Source organism: Esox lucius, chromosome 16, assembly GCF_011004845.1.
Source record: "Esox lucius isolate fEsoLuc1 chromosome 16, fEsoLuc1.pri, whole genome shotgun sequence".
NCBI lineage: Eukaryota > Metazoa > Chordata > Actinopteri > Esociformes > Esocidae > Esox > Esox lucius.
The window spans coordinates 10505565-10522855 of record NC_047584.1 but is presented as its reverse complement, the minus strand read 5'-3'; the positions used below and the strand labels follow the sequence as shown (position 1 = coordinate 10522855).

Below are 17291 nucleotides of genomic sequence, written 5' to 3'. Positions count from 1 at the left end.
TTTTGTTAATAAGAGATTGTTTAAATTACATATGAAGGAGACTACAGATATCCACTGTAATGTGTATTTCCTCATAATGAAGGCCCTTGATGCATTTTAACTATTAAGCAAACTCATTTGATCTCTGTGTGTCAGGCTTGGTAAAAGAGGCCTGTACATGGCATTTATTATTGCGTTGTGCCTTCAGCTTTGTGCATCGTGCCTGGCCTGTGTGACCTGCAATTTCCTGCCTTGCAGGTCACAGAGTACAAGACAAATGTAAAAAATAGCACTCGGCCATTCTATTCAATGTTTAGTATCTATGCATATTGTTAAACTAAATCAAAGGTTCTGTGGTGTTGCCATTCCTGTTTGATATGTGCTGTGGTAAATGTTGCACCGCCACTCATTTTCTGTAATTTCTGCATGGTTGTCATTTAAGAAGTGTATTTCCTTGACATTTCATTCATTTAAATATCCTGCCCCAGTCCATCCACACCATTTTCTAAATGTATATTTAGCAGGCAGTTCGAAGTTCCAAAAAGTGACATTACAGAGAGAGGATATCTGGATCAGATTTGTCACTTTTCCATCACTACACAAGTGCATACAGCAACAGATAAACTACAGTAACATAAAGTGTGGAAAATTCTTTGTGGTTTTTAACAGAGTATTTTTTGGTATTATATTTATACATTAGGCATTCCCAAACCCAATCAAATTATTATTTTCCCAATGATACAAAATGTACAAAAACTCCTCATTGTCTGGATGGGGAGTCCTCCAAGGTCTGGCCTTTTTTTTGTGCTTAAAACACTGCAGTGAATTAATGCCTTTCCTTTTCAAAACAAGGAATGAGGAGAGTCCGGCAGAGTTAGACGTACTGATTGAGGAGCAGAACAGATTCACTTATCAAAGCATTACATTTCTGCCTCACCAGCCACTCTGGGGCATGTTTTTTTATTTCTTTTTTGCTCAGGGATTTCAACCTATGGAGCCGGTTACAGTATATTGGGCTCCAGACTCTTATAATCTCACATCAGTTGCATACTAAATGTCACCATGGCGTCTAGTTCCCTTCTTTTAGGATTTAGGATCCCCATTAGTTGCTGCAGAGGCAGTGGCTTCTCTTCATGTGGTCCAAACAGAACAACATAAAAAAACATTAATAAAATAAATAATATAAGTAGCTGTAGATTTAAATAACACTTTTGTCATTTAGCAGACCCTGCAATTCAGACTGACCCGCAGCTAGTTCATTAATCTCAAGACAGTCAGGAGGAACAAGTACATATCACAGTTGTATTAGTTGGATCGGAACAACACATCACAGTTGTGTTACGCTGCTATATTATTGTGCTGGGGGATATGAGGAATGCACTACTAACTTTTCTCAGTTTCCTCCAGTTTTACATTTTAGGAGGAGATGAGGTCCTGGTCCACACCTGCGGAGTACCTGGTTTGGGGGGCCCGTTGCTGTCCCTGTCCTTGTCCACCTGGTCATACTTCTGACCTAGTCTAAAATCTAATAGACTCTGGATTTAGCCCAGATAAATTTATTATTCCAATTGGACTCTTAATATCTCACCCGGCACAGCCAGAAGAGGACTGGTCACCCCTCTGAGCCTGGGTCCTCTCTAGGTTTCTTCCTAAAATTCTACCTTCTTAGGGAGTTTTTCCTAGCCACTGAATTTCAACACTACTGTTGTTTGCTCCTTGGGGTTTAAGGCCGGGTGTCTCCGTAAAGCACTTTGTGACAACTGCTGTTGATTGATCAGAACGACATATCACTGTTGTATTAGTTGGATCAGAACGACATATCACTGTTGTATTAGTTGGATCAGAACGACATATCACTGTTGTATTAGTTGGATCAGAACGACATATCACTGTTGCATTAGTTGGATCAGAACGACATATCACTGTTGTATTAGTTGGATCAGAACGACATATCACTGTTGCATTAGTTGGATCAGAACGACATATCACTGTTGCATTAGTTGGATCAGAACGACATATCACTGTTGCATTAGTTGGATCAGAACGACATATCACTGTTGTATTAGTTGGATCAGAACGACATATCACTGTTGTATTAGTTGGATCAGAACGACATATCACTGTTGCATTAGTTGGATCAGAACGACATATCACTGTTGCATTAGTTGGATCAGAACGACATATCACTGTTGCATTAGTTGGATCAGAACGACATATCACTGTTGCATTAGTTGGATCAGAACGACATATCACTGTTGCATTAGTTGGATCAGAACGACATATCACTGTTGCATTAGTTGGATCAGAACGACATATCACTGTTGCATTAGTTGGATCAGAACGACATATCACTGTTGCATTAGTTGGATCAGAACGACATATCACTGTTGCATTAGTTGGATCAGAACGACATATCACTGTTGCATTAGTTGGATCAGAACGACATATCACTGTTGCATTAGTTGGATCAGAACGACATTGCACATCAAGCAAAAGAGGAATGAGCCGGTCTGGGATGGGGCAACATGCAGAAATGAAATGCCAGATAAACACAACTCAAAAAACTCCTTTTAAAAAATGACTGTCTTTTTACTATCCCTATTTTGTTGTACGATTCCATTATATTGGTTCTTGTGTGGTTGATTTTCAAATTTTATTGCTAACTTGAGTTACCTGGGGTGGCAGAGTCCCATGAAGTCATAGCTCTTTTTAATAAGATCAGTTTCCTAGACTTAGATTTAAAAGACAGTCTGGTCTATTCAACACATCTACTGGCAAAGACTAACAGTGATGCAGTCAATCTTTCTTTAACATTGTGCCCTATGGGCCCTGGTTCAAATCGCAGCACACAGGTATGGGAAAAGAATGCCATTTGTGACACTGACATTAAAATGAAAGGATAGATTGCCCCCCCCCCATACCTTCTGAACCTCACCACACTTGTCGTCATGTCTCAACCCTTCAATTAAGCTCCACCCACAGATATCTGTCCAACCTGATAATCATGCAATAGTTTAATAAGCAGATAATTAGGCAAACAGACACCATTTTAAAAAACTAAGCTTGCTAGGCTGGGCTAGCTTTGCGTTTCACACTAGTGTTAAAACCACACGACAGTGCAGTACATAGAAAAACATACTGTCCTGCACGTTTCTGAAGAAAACTAATAAAATCAGGGCTGGATCTGTGTCTGTCCGCCCATACATTAAGTCAGGTTGTACATATGCATGTATGTTTATGATACATACATACACAATATCAACAACCCCACTGGCCCAATTGTGGCGACACTGGTTAATGATGCGTCTATACATTTAACACTGTGGGTGTGTATACATTTTAATCTGGAGGAAGTACTGTAGCGTGCTTACTTTTTCCATGCTTGTCTGGTTCGGTCACACAACCGCTCAGGACAAAATCAGAATGGACAAAGTGGTACGCAGAGCATCAAAAATCATAGGTTGTAGCCTTCCTTCACTTTCTTTACTTTTCTCCACCAGAATAGTCAGGAAGGCTAAAAACATCATTGCGGACCACTCTCATCCTGCTCACTATCTATTTAATCTCTTACCATCAGGAAGAAGATATAGGAGTATTAAGACTTCTACATCACGTTTTAGAGACAGCACTTACCCTTTGGCTATTAGGTATCTGAATTTGCACTGATTATTTGCAGCATTCTATCAACTGTGCTCTTCATTGCCGTGGGGTATTGTCTTTTGTCTGCAGGGTTTTGGTCTAATGTCCCATTTGTACTTATGTTGTTTGTCTTTTAAGTTTTTGTTTTTATGTCTTAGAGTTGTACCAAGATAAATTCCTGTCAACTTGTTGACATGGCAATACATTTAATTGAATTGAATAGATGTCAGAGGTCCATTAAGATTCAGAGAAACACCCAAAATGTTTGCCTAAAACCTGCTAGAATTATTCACAGACATTTCCCATTACCTGCCAACAACAACATTTTTAGCTAATTCTTTTTGAGGGTAGGTAAATCCTCTATTCTGCATGCAATTCATTTGTCTCTGTGTCAACTTTAATTTCCAGTAGTACATCTACTTTATCTTTGTAAATGAATGGTCATGAATAATTGTTGTCATACCTTAGTCTGTTCATTTAGCCAATATCCTCCATGTCCTCGCTCCCAACACATTGTGATGTTCTTCCCCAAAATGTTTTGCTTTAGCATTATCACTACTGTGTGATGTGCATTTGTGAAAACATGAAAACGCAAACCAATGCTAAAATATGACATGAATCGCCACTGCATGAGCAGTATGGTTGTTTCTCAATGAAGTCAATTCAACAACATTATAAGAGCCCTCAACTAGACTAACAAACTACAACCTGTTTGCACAAGGCCTCTTTTCAAGGATGCCAGGATGACCCGTGCGCAAGTTCAGGTTTCAGGTGTAATGAACTACGAGAGCCTTTCGAGTTTGGATGGTAATGGGCAAAAAATTAAAAATAATACCCCTGCGTTCGTGTGCTAAGAGATGACACTTAAAGGCGGCAGAGTTTACAGGGATCCTTCTCACTGCAGCTGCATGCTGTTCAATGACAGTATCTCACAAAAGTGAGTAAATGTTTGTAAATATTTGATTATATCTTTTCATGTGAAAAAACACTGAAAAAAATTACACATTGCTACAATGTAAAGTAGTGAGTGTAGAGCTTGTTTAACAGTGTACATTTGCTGTCCCCTCAAAATAACACAACACACAGCCATTAATATCTAAACCGCTGGCAGCAAAAGTGAGTACACCCCTAAGTGAAAATTTCCAAATTGGGCACAAAGTGTCAATTTTTTGTGTGGCCACCATTATTTTCCAGCACTGCCTTAACCCTCTTGGGCATGGAGTTCACCAGAGCTTCACAGGTTGCCACTGGAGTCCTCTTCCACTCCTCCATGACGACATCACGGGGCTAGTGGATGTTAGAGACCTTGCGCTCCTCCACCTTCCACCTTCCACTTGACCTGTCTGACCACTTTGCTGAACCAGGCTACATAAACTCTTGCATTCAATCTCCCATACAATCACACCCAAGTACTCTGTGTAAATATTTTATATATACTATGATTACTAGTGCTGATACTGTGTCCTGCTGCTATGTTGTTGAATATGTTTTTCTCACTCTCATTTTGATTGGACTCATTTTGATATTTCCCAAAATGTTGAGTTGGAACCTCCGATGTAGAATGTCATTGTGTAGTCTTGTCATATATCCATTATCCTATGCATATGACCTATATACTTGAAAGTCTGACTTAGATTTTGCTGGACAGTGCAGAAGAGAGCCTTTACTGAAGTATCGTGTCGTATGAAAAGGGCTCTGAGGCAACTGCAAGCTGACTGGCTTAAATCGGGTGTGAAGCCTTCAACAATTCTCTGTTATCCGCCTTGTCAGAGGCTAATTACTCACTGAATTAGTACGGCGATGGAAAGTTGTCAATACACCAATACTGAGTAGCCATGTCTGGCAGAATCATTCCTACTGCACGTGATCGATTGTTTACTGTGTTTCTAAGCTACCCAACACAACTATGAATGGGGTGCCCAATGTTAAAACCGCTGCAGCAGGAGAAGCGAGGAGATCATGATTTAAAACATTTCCGACCTGCTTGTGACAATTAAAATTGACCCGTTAAGCAAAATTGAGGATAGGCATTATGTCCATGTGTGTCAACAGGTACACTGTGAGTAAGACCACAATAATATCCTATAGCCTTTGTTTCCTTTTCTTGCATTTGGCACCTGCCTTCAGTGGTGGTGGTCGCATGTTCTAAATGACACACTGGACTAAGCAGACTTAGCTGTTCACAAACCAAGCCTATTATAGACACGACAATGACATTTATTATTCTAAAACCAAACTGCATGGTTGGAAACTACACTTTCCAACTTTATCAAGCAGTCTTTGTAATAACGCTGTCGTAAAGTGGCTAATATTACTACATTTCGCAATGTGCTTAGGATGTTCTTCAAGGAGCCATACTGAATTGTATTGTTTCCTGTAACTTCTTAATAACAACATATTTTATCAGTCTGTTGAGTGCAGTGAGAGCAGTGACCTGAGCAGTGACTTGAGCATAGCTGAGTGTGTGCACATCGCAGTTTTACCGCATGGTGTACAAGTATCCTTTTTCCCATCTACTTCTGGGATTATTTATGCAACCATTTACTGTAAGATGCACTCAACACAAAAATATTTTAGCCACATAAGTCTATGCCTAAATCTAAAGAAGGTGATGAAGGACATGAAAAATGTTGGGCAGATCATACAAAGTAGTTGTATGAAACTGGAGCGGGTAAAATGTTTGTGTGCTAGACACTAGCAGTGACAAATTGTTCAGTCGGCATAGTTGGCATGGATGCCCTATCGTACCTTTATCCTATCCTTAAAAGGTCTACAGTCTTTTTAAATATAATAATGTTCAAACCGCTGCTAAGCCTGTGTGGCCTAGTGTCTCCAGTCAGTGACCACTCAGGCCCAGCCAGGGCCGGCGCCAGGATGACATGTCTGAGGCTGCATTTTGTATAAATGAGGAGGCATCTCTAATCAATGCGCACCCCCACCCGAGACAAACATTTTAGAAACATATATGTGCATGTAAAGCCAACCGAAACGCATTGATCGTTCCGTGTTGACTATGACGATCCGACCTGGTCGCATTCATATACAATCGTCTATGTATATGGGGAAGCAAAACTGAGGGGGCACGACGTTCTACCTGAGTGGGCAATGCCCCCTTTTGCCCCCCCGTGGGAAATATATAACATTATTGTCTTGGACGTGTGCCATTGCATGGTTGACTAGGTTATAATAATGACAGGTTTGTAGTGCTGGCAAATTTGTATCATTTGACAAGTAAGATATAGTAATAATAATTTCAATCTTACTCTCATAGAATCATCCATGTAGGTTTATTTACAATTATGTAATCATAATCTTTGTGGTGGTGTAGGCCTTATATGCTAAATCATGTATAATGTATAATAATGTATAAGATATACAGTGGATATAAAAAGTCTACACACCCCTGTGAAAATGCCAGGTCCTTGTGATGTAAAAGAATGAGACAAAAATAAATAATGTCAGAACTTTTTCCACCTTTAATGTGACCTATAATATGAACAATTCAATTGAAAAAATTGAATTATATCCACTATATGCTAAATAATTAGATAATGCATCATAAAAAACTGTCCTAAATACTTGGATTTTGTCACATACTATGGACCCATGGTATAGAGTAATTATTCCAAGGCCGTAGCCATGGATTCAACACTGGGGGGCCAAAATGTGCCAGGGGGTCTAGGGGTCCCCCCAGAAAATCTGTTATCGGTGTGTTGGTGTTGTTGCTAAGGCATCATGATTGCTCCAGGACCATCATTGCAACTGACCTGTAGTTAGTTGGTTACCCCAGTCCGAAGAAAGAACATTTCCCTGCCCCCCACTCTTTGACCTAAGCCTAACCTCAGATATACCTGTGCCTAAACCTAACCTCAGTGTCACCTATGCCTAAACCTAACCTCAGTTGTGCCAACTTTAATTATGATGTTGTTGGAACAACAACAACACCCCGATATCAGATCAGTCATCAACATTTGCCCCTTTTCTCACTCACCTCCATGTCACCTGCTCTCCTTGCCCTGTAGACGTGCTCTCTATCTCCCTCTCTATATACTCTGAACGCTCCAGAGTGAACCTTAAATAAATATTATCAAGAAACAAGAAACAGAGATACATCTCTTGTACTACTGTTTACTTCTATCATCTGACTGGTACTGATTTTCTCACTGCTTTTCTGAGGCTGCCCAAAAAATTTACGAATGTCACTGCCAGCCCTTCTTGTGCTCATGATGACACTCACTGTGAATGAAAGCTGACTAATAAAACTGCTTGCACTTTAATACAAATGAAAGTTATGAAATAGAGAGATAGTACATTGTTTGACATTGATTGTACCTACTCCTGCTGGGGTACGGCAACACTACTTGGACAAACCACACTCAGAAATTAGGTACACCGTAATACTAGAACCGCTAGTAATAATAATGGCAATTTGAGATGAGATTAGTTAAGATTATGATTACATAATGCTAATTACATTTGCTGATGTCAATTTTGGATGGTGGTACGTCGTTGCCTGTCGTAGCATAGCATATTTCTATTTTATTGATATTTCTATATCAATATTGGAGGGGACAATATTGATATTGTGTCCCCCCCAATATATATTATAATTGCGGCCTTGAATTATTCAGATAAAGGTAGTAGAAGTATACAAAGGCAAAGTATATGTGGTACAGAAGAAAGCTCCATTCAAACCATGTATAATGCATTGGTTGCCACCGTAGGGTAATACACTTTGAAGTAAAATTACAATGTATTATTCAAAAACAAAAATAATACTGTCAAATACCATCCAATAATGTAAAAACATGGTGCTGTAATATTTTGGCCCAGCACTAAATCTTGATGACATGAGGGTTGATGCTCTCTTTTCACTTTCATCGTGCTAGTGGATCAGAATTCAATGGAACGTTATTCTCTGTCATTTGGGAGTCATTTTTTTTATCGGCCTGATAAATGGTTTGGAGTCTCTTGGGTCTGGAAGAGCTCTATAAAGAATGTTGCCATGGCTGACTTCTTCTGGGAAGCTGATGGTCCACAAGTACAATTTTACAACATTTAAAAAGTGAAAAAGCAGTACTGTAGCACTAAGAAAAGCTGCTATGTTTATAAAATCTAAGTATTTGAAAATGTTTTTGCATCATTATTGGTCGACCTATCGATCTATGTTCCTGTAGGTTTTCTCTCCAACTCTAATTTAGCACACCTGATTCAAATAATTAGCTGGATTAAAACCATGACCGGGTTAGTCACAAAAGGGTTGATGAGAAGACCTATAAGACAGTTGATCTCCACGAACAGGGTTGGACAGCCCCTGTACAGTCAAAAGCTATTTTGACCAATCGATTATAGACAATCACTGTGTTTTATTTAAATCTATTATATGCACTAAGGTTATATGTTGCGAGCTCACTTAATGATGAAATATTACAAATTGGGACCTGAAATGAGGCCATTGTCTAAGTTGGGGTTTTCTAATTCTAATCCTGGTATAATGATTCCTGGTCCAGCATTGGGCAGCACAATTTGGCCCAGCGCTGCCCGGGGTGGAAGGAAAGAAAGCTGGCCCACACTGCCTTTTCACATTGAGCTCTAGCGATTTTTTTGTGGTAAGGATTCACACAATCTCAATCAGGGTTTTAAAGCTGGGGAACGCATTACCCTCAATCACACATGTACCGAGTAAACCAATATATCATGTACCAACTAACTTAAACTAATCAGAATGGTTTGTTGAGACATGCATAGAAGAAATGCCTACATTTTCAACTCTTCCGTTCCTACTGTAGAGGCAAGTCTGTATAGGGCAGTAAGGAATTGAATAACAAGAAAGTGGGAGGGGAGAAACATAATAATATGTTATTATTATTATTATTATTATTATTATTATTATTGTGTTATGTTATCCACTTTACAGACTCTACTGTTACATTTCTGAAGATATGAAGGTGAAAATATACTTTTCCAACTTATCGGGGACAGGACAGAAAAACAAATCTATTTTTTTATGCAGAAGAATAGACAGTGTTTCAATACAAATGGGATCTTTGCCAAGACATTCTTTTCGTCAGATGTGAAGACTAAGAGACATTTTTAAAAGCATTGTTCTCACAACAATGATAACAAATACACACAAAAATAAACACAAAGGAAAGGCATATGCTCCATGTTTCCTAGTCCTTGCTCACATTTACTGTGACATTATCAGCTGAACCTATCAACTACATTCTTAATTCATCAGATTGATATTGTTTAAATTACTGAAGTGAAGTGCAGTATTGCTTACGTTATTCAAGTGAAGTGCAGTGTTGTTTACATTATTTAAGTGAAATGCAGAATTGTTTACGTTACTCAAGTGAAGTGAAGTGTAGTATTGTTTACATTACTTAAGTGAAATGCAGAATTGTTTACGTTACTCAAGTGAAGTGAAGTGCAGTTTTGTTTACATTTTCTTAAGTGAAATGCAGAATTGTTTATGTTACTCAAGTGAAGTGAAGTGCAGTATTGTTTACATTACTTAAGTGAAGTGCAGAATTGTTTACATTACTCCAGTGAAGTGCAGAATTGTTTACATTTCTTAAGTGAAGTGCAGCATTGTTTACATTACTTAAGTGAAATGCAGAATTGTTTACGTTACTCAAGTGAAGTGCAGTATTGTTAATGGTACTAAAGTAAAGTGCAGCATTGTTTGAATTACTTGAGTGCAGTATTCTGTCATGTGAAATCATCAGCACTGCACAAAAATAATCAGCACTGCTCAATTTGGTTCTAACTATAAAATAATATTTAAAAAAATCAATCTATTGCAGCAATTTTCCTGTTGGAAGCATCAAAATATCTTGGTGCTGCTGCCAAGAACACCCACGGAACATGGATCATGTGCACCCGCGCTTTGAGTCACATACAATGTCTGCCCTCGGGTGAAATGCTGTGTTTTAGGGAGACCCATTAATTGCTTGCCTTTTGGGAAAGCTGCACCAACAGAATCCAATGGATTTCGTCACATTACATTTACAGCACAGTCATAGCTGCGGGAAGGAGGGGTGCGAGGACCCCCTGATGAGATAATGAAAACAGCTGTTGGTCCTCAGCACCCCCATGCAGTCACGTTGCTGGAAGAGATTAATGTGACGTGCGTCACAACATCTGATGGTTGTATCAGCCGTCAATCCAGCACCTCCTGATCAAAAGATCTTCCAGTGGCTGTGTGCACAGTGGTAATTGACCACTTTGGGACAGTGACACAACAAGTCTCTGTATTCTTTCCATACATTAGGTATTGCTTAGATGGCGCCAAAGCGTAAGCAGTATAGTCACTCATTCACTGCCATCATGGCTAAACAAACCGGCAAGAAAAAGAGAGATTGGTAAACAAGATAAACAGTAACAGTATCAAACAAGCGGCTGCATCAAATGGGAGAGAACAGGGGAAAGCAACGTTCTTCAATTTGGACCAATATCGTTGTTACTGGAATGGAAGAAAGCATTGCTGTGTGGCTGCACGCATCACAAATTCTTTGCAAAGATAAGCTAACTATTTCCAAAGCTGTTAGCCAACGAAGATTATTGAAAGGCATTGGCTGTCAAGTTCAACCTTTGAGCTGGCTGTTACTGTCAGGCAAAAGAAAACAACAAATTAGGGAACCAGGATTGTTTTTTGGGACTTTTGACAGTACAATCAATGAAAGACCACTTAAAGTGAAAGCCGGACTGTGTGCTCACCAAAATGCAAGGTAATAACTCAATTGATTATTTCCGTAGTTTTGGGAAACATACTGTATACTGCAAAAGTGTGGGTTTATTGACCTGACAGTGGGGTTGGCAGTTAATCTAGGTACCTAAAATAGTTTCCATGCTTGTAAACATTACTTATTGATGTTTTTTATTTGTATGGACTTCTTTCCAGCACTGACATTTGCCGATAACTAATTCAATTATTAGAATGCACTTAATAATAAGATGTGTATTGTTTCACCTTCCTTTCTTAAAATGCATGCACTTAAAGTTGCTCTGCATAAGAATGTCTAATAAATGACTAACACGTAAATGATCGGCAGTCATAATGCAAGAGTAGCTTATATACATGACATGAAAATAGGCAAATAAAATAGGCAATCAATTATAAAAATATGGGCTAACGACATTATAATTAATCATACATCCAATGTATACCAAATGGATATGTATTTGTGGTAATGCAATGTATTTGAAACAATGGATAGTTGAAATCAAGAACAAATTGCTGCCTCTGTCTGGCAATCTGACCAGATATTGTTAGCAAATTGAATTATTATCTCTTAAATTAAAGGACAAATCCAACACTTGTCTCCACTACTCCCTAACAACTTGGAACCCTAGTAATAAAAATCAGGTAAACTCAACTTTTGTTTAACCAGGAACTAATTTGTTCGAATTTTGAGACTCCTGCAATACAACTTCCATAGCGATTTGCAGGTGGAAGGCAAGTACCAATGGCACGTCTAAAAATAGATGAGTTCGTTTTCTTGGGAGTTAGATAATGATCACATAACAGAGGCCGTTTAGTTTGTTAGTAGGCAACTTAGGTTTGGTTATACATGAAAAATAACAAAATAACTACACTTGGTGGTTGTTCAATGGACAGCTGGCCCGGTTGTCCCAAGCAAAAAGTTAACTTACATCATTATAGCAGAATTCTATCTTCATACTTTTGTGTTACGAACATGGAACAGGTCTAAACATGACCAGCATCAAATTAGGAGTTTTGAAATGATGACACGGTGCTAGTTGTCTAAATGAAACAATGAGATTACAGTAAGTCATTTCTAATGAGACCGCTAAAGACATTATAAAAAGTCCCACAGATTTCCGGCTCTGGAGGTAGTAGCTCTATTTGGCAAAGCCCCTTTTACACATTCAATCAAGAGCCGCCACTGTAAACATCTAATATTATCTACTGATATAACGTAACTTCTCTGGAGTCCAGTACTAGCATAATCATGTGGCTTACCTGCAGCTGAGGTTCAGATCAGATAAAAAATAATGGAATTTTTGCACTCTGCACCGCGCATTAATGCTTTTGGAGTGTTGTGCTTGTTTCTTTATTCCTCTGAAACCTTTTAAAATTTTCCCAAGGATATGTAAAATGTTTCTTCATTCCAATGTTCCATAGATATAGCATAGATATATTAAAATGATCCATGAAATCCTCTAGCCTATTATACGTCTGTAATATATTGCAAATCTGTTTTTAGTATGTATAAAATGAAGGTAAACCTAATCTTTTTTTTTTCGGGCAAGCCTGTTAAAATTTAACAAGGGCTTTGTGGTAACACACTGAGAACCACTGACCTTGACTGAAATATTGCAAAAATGTGCCCACCATGCAGTCAGATAGTCCACTGATACTGGCACGAATCATGTCTCTGTAGGAAATATAGTATTTTGACTGCCTGGTCGACCAAGAGCCTAATCACTAACAATCAATAGTCAGCTCTCAATAACGATATTTAGTCACAGTTCAACCTCTCCTCATCCATAATTTGTATGGCCAGATCACTGAAATCTTTCAGACCAATGGTAGTACCCAGTGATGGGGGTCTAGAACCTTGGATCCAGAACTTACCTGTCTGCCTTCCAGGTCATCTCTGATTGCTGAAATCCTCTGATACTTTTACATCAATGTCTTCGCCATGTTTTATGATGGCTGTGTCAGCCATGCTATTGCCTACTGCTCTAGGCAACACTGAACTGGGTCATTTCTGGAATTCCCGGCGAGTGGAGACATCAGGAATGAGGATGTGTGTGTGGAGAATTGAGGCATCTCCTTCTCTTCCTAAGAACGTGACCCGCTGTTTTGTTGTGATAAAAAAGTACACCAAAAGTTTTCACTGAGTTTGCGTTCTCTGATGCTAGATTGATTAAATGTGCAAATCACCTTATTTGAGTCCCAAATCCAACATCTGTCACATCTGTGCTTGGCTGATATTCTGCATATACCTTATAATGCTTTTAATACAGGTTAAATTGATAATTATAAAAATACATTTGAATATACACCGATCAGCCATAACATTATGACCACCTGCCTAATATTGTGTAGGTCCCCCTTTTACCGCCAAAACAGCCCTGACCTGTCAAGGCATGGACTCCACTGGACCTCTGAAGGTGTGCTGTGGTATCTGGCATTAAAACATTAGCAGCAGATCCTTTAAGTCCTGTAACACAGGTGTTCGATTGGATTGAGATCTGAGGAATTTGGACGCCAAGTCAACACCTTGAGCTCGTTATTGTGTTCCTCAAACCATTCCTGAACCATTTTTGCTTTGTGGCAGAGCACATTATCCTGCTGAAAGAGGCCAATGCCATCAGGGAATACCGTTGCCATGAAAGGGTGCTCATGGTCTGTAACAATGCTTAGGTAGGTGGTACTGTACATGTCAAAGTAACAGCCACGTGAATGGCAGGACCCAAGGTTTCCTAGCAGAACATTGCCCAAAGCATCACACTGCCTCCGCCAGCTTGCCTCCTTCTTATAGTGCATCCTGGTGCCATGTGTTCTCCAGGTAAGCGACGCACACGCATCTGGCCATCCACGTGATGTAAAAAGAAACGTGATTCATCAGACCAGGCCACTTTCTTCCATTGCTCCGTTGTCCAGTTCTGATGCTCACATGCCCATTGTAGGCTCTTTCGGCAGAGGGACAGGGGTCAGCATGAGCACCCTGACTGGTCTGTGGCTACGCAGCCCCATACGCAACAAACTGCAATGCACTGTGTGTTCTGACACCTTTCTATCAGTACCAGGATTTACTTTTTCAGCAATTTGAGCTACAGTAGCTCGTCTGTTGGATCGGACCACACGGGTCAGCCTTCACTCCCCACATGCATCAATGAGCCTTGGCCACCCATGACCCCATCACCGGTTCAATGTTTGTCCTTCCTTGGATCACTTTTGACAGGTACTGATCACTGCAGACAAGGAACACCCCACAAGGGCTGCAGTTTTAGACATGCTCTGACCCAGTAATCTAGCCATCACAATTTGGCCCTAGACAAACCCAGTCGTCTAGACAAAGTCGTTTAGCTCCCTACGCTTGCCCATTTTTCCTGCTTCGAACATGTCAGAATGTTCACTTGCTGCCTAATATATCCCACCCACTGGACAGGTGCCATGATAACAAGATTATCAGTGTTATTCTCTTCACCTGTCAGTGGTCATAATGTTATGGCTGATCGGTGTATCAGTGTTATTCACTTCACCTGTCAGTGGTCAAAATGTTATGGCTGAACGGTGTATCAGTGTTATTCACTTCACCTGTCAGTGGTCATAATGTTATGGCTGATGGGTGTATCAGTGTTATTCACTTCACCTGTCAGTGGTCATAATGTTATGGCTGATCGGTGTATCGGTGTTATTCACTTCACCTGTCAGTGGTCATAATGTTATGGCTGATCGGTGTATCAGTGTTATTCACTTCACCTGTCAGTGGTCATAATGTTATGGCTGATCGGTCTATCAGTGTTATTCACTTCACCTGTCAGTGGTCATAATGTTATGGCTGATCGGTGTATCAGTGTTATTCACTTCACCTGTCAGTGGTCATAATGTTAAGGCTGAACGGTGTATGTAGCTTCTTTGTAAGTAAATCACGGCAGCGGAAAAGTTAAATTGTGTCCTTGAACCTTTACCTTTCTCATTGTATTTCGTAATGATGTGGGCTATAAGTTCCCAGTGTTTGTTTACAAGCACGCAACAAAAGGTCGGGGTCTTGTGCTCTCACATGTTGTGCAGCAAACACTCAGTGATCTAGTTACAGAATGGAATTCAAAGCTACATTTCTGCCGGCTAGATATCTTCGAAGTATTAAAGTCCTAATCCATAATAAGCTAATAATCCACGTAAGTCTTTTCCGAATTGCAAGGAGTTTCATGATTTCTGTTTCTATTGTGGATTACCCCTTTAAGTTAAATGTATACAGTACTATGTGCTAAATGCTATTTTGATGCATTTGGTTTGCTAACTTAATCTATGTAAGTAGTTTCTTGAAAAATCCAACTTTTTCTAAAAGTAGATAATCCCTTCCTGGATCCTTGCTAGATCCTAGAGCATTGCTGTTTAATAATTGTTGTGTGTGTGTATGAAAAAAATATTGAGGAGCATATATGAGCTTGGATAGCTGTCCTGTAAGTAGTTTGTCATAGTCTATAAATAATATTTAATGCACTTATTATAATTTAGCTAGCATTTGGTCTAGGACATGTAATCTGATGAAAACCTTGTAACTACACTTTTGCCAATTTTCATTATTATTATTATATTGAGAGCTATCTTTAACTGTCTCTTCTCAATGTACCCTGGACATTTAATAACATAATAGCTTCTGAGACAACTTCATGATAGCTATGTTTCTTCATAATCTCTAATTGTCTAAAGCCCCTGCCACACACATCTTGTATCCAAGCCTTCGAATTGCAACCTTTTATCTGCTTTGAGAGGGAGATTAATAATGATCGATTGTCATCCTTTCATTTTATACCCAGGTGTTCTGAATTTTGGGAGTACCTTTTTTTTTTTATTCCCCAGCTACAACACATTAGACTTCATGAGATGCTGTTTGCAGGTGGTTTAAAGTCTGGTATTTTATAGCATGCCCTTTTTTAGATCAGTGGTTTTCACCAAGTGTTTATATAAATACCCAGCCAAATGCCTCACAGAGCATGCAAAAAGTTCATATCTGTTACCATAGCCGCACCATGAGTTATTCATCATTAGATATTCTCCTCTACCTTCATGTTTGCCAGAAAGTTCTGTGTGATGTGCTGAGAACCCAGCAAGTGGGATTCACAGTGTTGGTATATACTCAGAAAGGCCAACTAATTGTTTCAATTCCCTTTTGTCCCTTTGATAGGTGATCTACGCTCAGATTTAGTCTACCTCATTGTCCAGAGACGGTACATTAGCATTAAATACACACTGAAGCGGTGGGAAACCATCTGAAATTGAAGTTGACTGGGAGCATATCTGCCGGCAAGATCTTGTCAGTACACACTCCGCTCCACCCAATGGGAGCTGGCAATTACACACAGGGTAATTACGCTGTCGTGACTCTACGTCTGCCATACTTTACCACTATCTTTTAATTGGAGGAGCAGCGATGTCATTTCATAGAGGATGAAGGACATGTGTTCTACCTGTTCTCAGAATAGAATGGAATGGATTCTGGAATCTCTCTGGTACTGCTCTGTAATGTAATTTCACCTACAGGCCACATTTTTCACAGTTAGGGATGGGTTTCTCTCTTTCCCCATTGAGGCAGGCTTTCATTTCAAAAGCAAGACATGGAACGGACCGTCTTTTTGTTGGCTTTGCACATTTGGGATGTGAGATTTAATTGTTTGTTGTGAGGTGGTTAAAAAACAGTCTGGGGTTGGTACCTTCCTTTTCCATATCAGTATTAAGGCTATTAACTCCAATATGTTCCGTGAAAAGGGTTAAAGGAAAAAAAGAAGCAAGGATAGAATTTAGGTTTGAAGTGATGGACGATAGAATCAGGTTACCTATTTCATTCTTTTTTCTTTTTTTTTTAGTTGCCAGAAGTAACTCCCAAGAACTAACTGCAAATCATATTCAATTTGATCCCACTGCCAAATGGCTTGCTAAATTATGCATAACTTTTTAATTGGCTGCGTTT

General features: G+C 39.4%; 1 protein-coding gene across 1 annotated transcript in view; it reads left to right on the top strand.

Annotated features, from left to right (window-relative positions):
• lrp1bb (low density lipoprotein receptor-related protein 1Bb) overlaps positions 1-17291 on the top strand; it is a 428510-nt gene that overhangs the window by 51215 nt on the left and 360004 nt on the right. The window lies entirely within an intron of this gene.